Below are 6755 nucleotides of genomic sequence, written 5' to 3'. Positions count from 1 at the left end.
AATTCTACGGGCTCACCATAGCCCGTGCTACTTAGAACTCTTTGTTCTAGGTAGCGAATCTTTAACAACAACAACAACATAAACGAAACTATATGGACTAGAGGGGAAGAAAGCTGTGAGTGGGATCATTACTGTCAAGGTGTCGAAAGTTGCAGTGTTGGAGTACTTTCACTTGCAGGTCATAGCTGGGGCCGGCCCCCCTGGCTACCTTACCTGCACCTGAGGTCATCTGTGCTCACCTGGGGTCATTTGGGTTCATGAGAGTTCATCTCAGCTCACAATAGTTCATCTAGGCTCACAAGCGTTCATCTGAGTTCACGATGGTTAATCTGGGCTCACCAGAGTGTCTCATCTTGTGTCACCATAATGCACCTGAGCTCACACTGGTTGATCTTGTCCCACCGGGATTCACCTGAGCTCACACTGGTTGATCTTGTCCCACCGGGATTCACCTGAGCTCACACTGGTTGATCTTGTCCCACCGGGATTCACCTGAGCTCACACTGGTTGATCTTGCCCCACCGGGATTCACCTGAGCTCACACTGGTTGATCTTGTCCCACCGGGATTCACCTGAGCTCACACTGGTTGATCTTGTCCCACCGGGATTCACCTGAGCTCACACTGGTTGATCTTGTCCCACCGGGATTCACCTGAGCTCACACTGGTTGATCTTGTCCCACCGGGATTCACCTGAGCTCACACTGGTTGATCTTGTCCCACCAGGATTCACCTGAGCTCACACTGGTTGATCTTGTCCCACCGGGATTCACCTGAGCTCACACTGGTTGATCTTGTCCCACCGGGATTCACCTGAGCTCACACTGGTTGATCTTGTCCCACCGGGATTCACCTGAGCTCACACTGGTTGATCTTGTCCCACCAGGATTCACCTGAGCTCACACTGGTTGATCTTGTCCCACCGGGATTCACCTGAGCTCACACTGGTTGATCTTGTCCCACCGGGATTCACCTGAGCTCACACTGGTTGATCTTGTCCCACCAGGATTCACCTGAGCTCACACTGGTTGATCTTGTCCCACCAGGATTCACCTGAGCTCACAATAATTCATCTTGTCTCACAAGATTTCATTTGGGCTTTCCAGGAATTACTTTGGCTCATGTGGGAATATTTTGGTTCATCTGGGCTCACCTGGGTTTACCTGGCCTCAGCTGCGTACTGAAGCTCGCTTTTCACTGTAATGACACTTACGTATCTGTGACGGAGGGTCAAGGGTCATCGTGGGCGTTATAACAGGGATTACGAAGACATTCGATATTCTCTAGTGACCTCAAGAATCTATTTTGATTCATCCTTCTGAAGGATAGATCGGGCAGACTTGTGCACTGAATGTTGTTAATACGTTATGGGTGGATGTTGTTAAAATGTTGTGAGGGGATGTTGTTAAGACGTTATGGGTGGATGTTGTTAAAACGTTATGGGTGGTTGTTGTTAAAACGTTATGGGTGGATGTTGTTAAAACGTTATGGGTGGTTGTTGTTAAAACGTTACGGGTGAATGTTGTTAAAATGTTATGGGTGGATGTTGTAAGAACGTTACGGGTGGATGTTGATAAAATGTTATGGGTGGATGTTGTTAAAACGGTACGGGTGGATGTTGTTAAAACGTTATGGGTGGATGTTGTTAAAATGTTATGGGTGGATGTTGTTAGAATGTTACGGGTGGATGTTGTTAATGTGTTATGGGTGGATGTTGTTAAAATGTTATGAGTGGATGTTGTTAGAATGTTACGGGTGGATGTTGTTAATGTGTTATGGGTGGATGTTGTTAAAATGTTATGGGTGGATGTTGTTAGAATGTTACGGGTGGATGTTGTTAATGTGTTATGGCTGGATGTTGTTAAAATGTTATGGGTGGATGTTGTGAAAACATTATGGGTGGATGTTCTTAAAACGTTATGGGTGGATGTTGTTAAAACGTTATGGGTGGATGTTGTGAAAACGTTACGGGTGGATGTTGGTAAGAGATTATGGGTTGATGTTAGAATGTTATAGGTGGATGTTGTTAAAACGTTATGGGTGGATGTTGTTAAAACGTTATGGGTGGATGTTGTTAAAACGTTATGGGTGGATGTTGTTAAAACGTTATGGGTGGATGTTGTTAAAACGTTATGGGTGGATGTTGTTAAAACGTTATGGGTGGATGTTGTTAAAACGTCATTAGTGGATGTTTTTAAGACGTGACGGATGTCTAGCAGTGGGTGACGGGACGGTGGAGTATGATGTGGGCCCAAATTAGAATCATCCAGCAACGTAGTATCGACCTTCAATTCATTACGTCTCATAAGAACGACTCCAAATGATTAAAAATGGGACTAAAAAACTTATAAAATTGAAAACTAATACAAAATAAATAAAGAATGGAAAGTCAACCTAGAATAGCAATTTGCCAAACTATTAGAAATGCTAAAACGTAACAAGTAAAGCAAACAGCAACTAAGAAGAAGGGCAGATGTAGGCAAATCTTGAAGGATTGGTCCAGTCAAAGATTATAAAGAAGATTGGACCATTGAAGAGCGAGACAGTTTAGGTAACCGATAGTAACAGAGAAATGGATGAGAAAATCTACTGCAGGGCTGTGAGGTGACGCGAACCCTCCACCTGGGCCTTGTCAACCGCATACGTTGTTACCGTTTATCATGCCCGAAACGCTTTGCGTAATAGTGGCTTTAGGCATTGTATGTACTAGCTCTACCTATAAGTCAACCAATCCTTGTATAAATTTATTGTATGTATGTACCTTACCTAAATAAAATTGTATTGTATTGTATTAAAGAAATGGGTGATATATTAAATTTAAACTTTGTATTCACTAGAGAAGAGCCTGATATTATGCCTGTAGCTGAAGAAGTCTATGTAAGTGGTGAAGAGGACAAGTTGACTAGTTTACAGGTTACTTGAGAGGAATTTGGTAAACAAAAAGGAAAATTAAAGTCAAATGAGCCCCTAAGAGCAGCCGACGTATTTCCCAGGGTTTTCAAAAAGAGTAAAGAAGAACTTCCGGAATCCTTGTCTTGCATTTTTAATTAACCATTAGAGTCGAGCAGAGTACCGGAGTCATGGAGGGTTGCTAACGTGGTGTTGACTTTTATGGGAGGAAGTCCACTTGCGAAAACTATAGTCGAACTATAAGAGTGGAACAGTTTACATAGAAAGCTATAGATCTATTATTAAAAGCTGTCGTTTACTAGAAGGTGGGATATGTCTTCTTGTAAAAACATGCTGTAGTGTGTACTTCTACCTGGGAGACAGGAAAAGGTCTGTCCCAAGAGATTAGCACGGGAGTGAATACTCAACATTGCCACACCCTTCCTCTAGCGTAATGTCGTTGTAGGGAAATTTATTGAAATGATAATCGCGAAAGCAATTGATTTTACTGCTTGAAAAGCATAGCTTTAAAATGATTTACCACATAGCTTTACTATGGGACACTCAAGGTTAGAAAATTTACGCTCATTCTTTTCCAATATATTTCATGCATTTGAAAGCAGAAAGGGAGGGATGGTACAGAGGTATACCTCACATCTCTGTGTATTTACACTGAAAGTTTACTTTAGTTTTGGACTGCTTTAATTACTAAACCATACTTGCTGATTGGTGAGTAAGCTATTGTGGTGGTCTTTTTTTTTGAGATATATACCAGAGTTGTTACATTCTTGTACAGCCACTAGTACGCGTAGCGTTTCGGGCAGGTCCCTGGAATACGATACCTGCCGCGAAGAATCGTTGTTACAACCAAGTACACATTTTACTGTTGAGTTAAACAGAGGCTACAGTTAAGGATTTGCGGTCAGTAAATCCTCCCCGGCCAGGATACGAACCCGTGACAAAGCACTCGCGGAACGCCAGGCGAGTGTCTTACCACTACACCACGGAGTCTTAATAACTATTCATAGGTTAAATGAATAAATTCACAAGAGGCTGTGATGAGGGTTCGAACCCATGCACGGGATGTTCCCAGATGCGCCTTAGTCGACTGTGCCTCGACATGGTTAAAATAATTGTAACCTGGAGTGCTACTGCCCTCACTAGGATCCCGTAGCTTCTCTGAATCGGGGTGTGAAGCCCTGATAGGCCTTCAGAGAAGTTTCGGGATCCTCGTGAGGGCAGTAGCACGCCAAGTTGCAATTCTTTTAACCATGTCATAGTACAGTCGACTAAGGCGCATCTGAGAATATCCCGTGTGTAGGTTCGAACCCTCATCACGGCCCTAGTGGATTTGTTCATATGTTATATTACGCTATCGTGACTTCTATGTGTACTTCCATAGGTTGATTGGCATCAAGCCCAGCACCAAAATAAAGAAGGAAGAATTGTGACATTCTTTTTTTCTTGACTTTAGGAAAGCTTTTGTAACTTTGTCTCAAGAGAGACTCGTTAAAAAGATAGTCACATAGATAGTCAAAGATAGCACTGTGTGTGGGGGGGGGGGGAGGGGAAGAGGGAGGTGGGATATTCTGAGTCTGATTAGAGTTTGGTTGTTAGAAAATAAACAGAGAGTTAGCATGAAAGGAGTTAAGTCAGAGTTGACAACAGTTAAAAGGTAAGTGTCCCAGCTGTTCTATCCTTGGGCCTCTGTTGTTTACAAACATTTGCAAATTTGCAGACGATGCAAAAATAGAAAGGGGAAATTTTTTTGACGAAGACAACGTTGATGCAAGATGAAGTAGATGGACTTACAAAATGGACGAAAAATTTGTTGACGGGGTTGAATGTTGACAATTGTAGGGTTATGAGCTAAGGTAATAATAGACGGAACAAATATTATCTGGAAAATAGTGAAATTTGACAAATGAAAGACATGGAGTCAAGATTAATAGGGATTGTTAACCAAAAAATCAACGAATAAATGTTTGGAATACAGCAAATAGGATACTGAGATTCATTTCTAGAAGGACTAGAAAACTAATGTCATTCTTCAGTGTGGTCTTACCCTTCTTAGGTTGCCCCCACTTAGATTATGCAGTTCAGTTAGATTATCTTGCTCATTTAGATTAGGCAGATTATGCAGTTCAGCTTTGGGCTCAATACCATAGAAGGGACATAATCTCAATTGAACGCGTACACAGAAGAATGACAAAGTTATTCCCAGAAATTAGAAACCTTCCTTATCTAGATATTAAAAAAGCTATTTAGTAGAGGCCAATATTCGTTCTGCAGTTTTCCATATTCTCCTATTATTTTTTTTCGTCTCTTCAAGGAGGACCTTAGAGACATTTCATGGACTGGTTATATATAGACAATTCTTTGACCTGTTATGAAGTATTTATGTTTGAAACACGAAACACTTCTAGACAATCAACCCAGAAACCTGAAACTGAAACATTTATCGACGTTTCGGTGCGTCTTGGAACATTGTCAAGTCCTGATGGAAAACAGGAAACTCTCATGATTTAAAACCATTCTACCAGCTGGAACTAGATATGACAGAGACAATGTACGCAGCGCGGGTGTGGTTGAGAGCCAGACCTTCTCCAACAGGGTGTGACACGCTCTCCAGCGCCCGGGACCAGCCACACTCTCTGCAGGATGTGAGAAAATGCTTGTCACAGTCCTAATTTATGTTCCATTTACCTCTTTTCGTGTTAAATGAAAAGCAAACACAATTCATTGTCGTCTCAGGGTTAAAACCGTCTTGAGACACTGTATAAAGGCAGTGTATTTAATACAACCAGAACTTTTTTAGCGTTTATAGGTAAAGTCAAAGACCAGAAGGCAACGGTGTGGACCACAGAACACTCATCACTGCAGCTTCTCAACCAGAGATAGCAACAGAGAGTCAAGTTTGCCCTCAGCTGAGTAGAAATAAAGTTAGGGAAGATCAACAGTTGTTAGTTGGTAAGTTTAATTATTACCCCTTCATTCGGTATCACATCTAATATTAAGTTTGCCTGAGAAAGGCGGCGTGTAATAGTTTGGTTGACCAGACCATGAATCAGGAGGCCTAGTCAGTGACTGTGTCGCGGAGACATTCATGACAATGACAATTTTATTTCGGGAATGTACATACATACAGAATGAGTTACGGGCAAAATGTTGGAGTTCTAGATAGAGCTAGAAATACGTACATACTATTCCTAAAGCCACTAGTAAGCACAGTGTTTCGGGGCAAAAACGAAACGAGGTATTGAGGTAGTTCATCTTCGTAACTACCTCAAGGCAGTTTCAACCACTTCTTTATCAAGCATATTTAATATATTTTAAAAATATCCCATTTAATAAGTTATATCTGACTTCTCTGTGACATTTGTAATTAGTTCCATCTTCCACCCTCTCGTTCCGCTGCTTCATACTTTGGAACAATGGCTCATTGTTTATCTTATAAGATGTGTCGTAATTATGTCCGGTCCTTGTACCGTCTCGCCTCTATTATGGCGACCTCCTGTATAGCAACACCACATTAGCCGTGTTTTATAAATACTGTCAAGCAGTATCCTCCCCCGCGATAGCAGCCACATAGTATAAGAACTGACGATATAAATGTGAGCTCAGTACTCAGTATATCATTTCACGACCAAAGATCACATTCACTCCAAAGGATTTACCATTTACGGGCTATTCATGCCCGTGCCACCTCTTGGGTGGCTTCATTAATCATCAGTGTTTAAACTGTGGAAGTAACTGTTTCGCTTATTACTTTCTGAATTTACCTGATTGCCACTAACTCTCTAGTCGCCTCAACGGAGACAGGAAGCAGGTGGGTTGTCAAATGTTCCTTCATTGTTCTTGAGGAAT

The sequence above is a fragment of the Procambarus clarkii genome, chromosome 26, assembly GCF_040958095.1.
Source record: "Procambarus clarkii isolate CNS0578487 chromosome 26, FALCON_Pclarkii_2.0, whole genome shotgun sequence".
Taxonomy (NCBI): domain Eukaryota; kingdom Metazoa; phylum Arthropoda; class Malacostraca; order Decapoda; family Cambaridae; genus Procambarus; species Procambarus clarkii.
Note: the sequence above shows the minus strand (reverse complement) of the source record.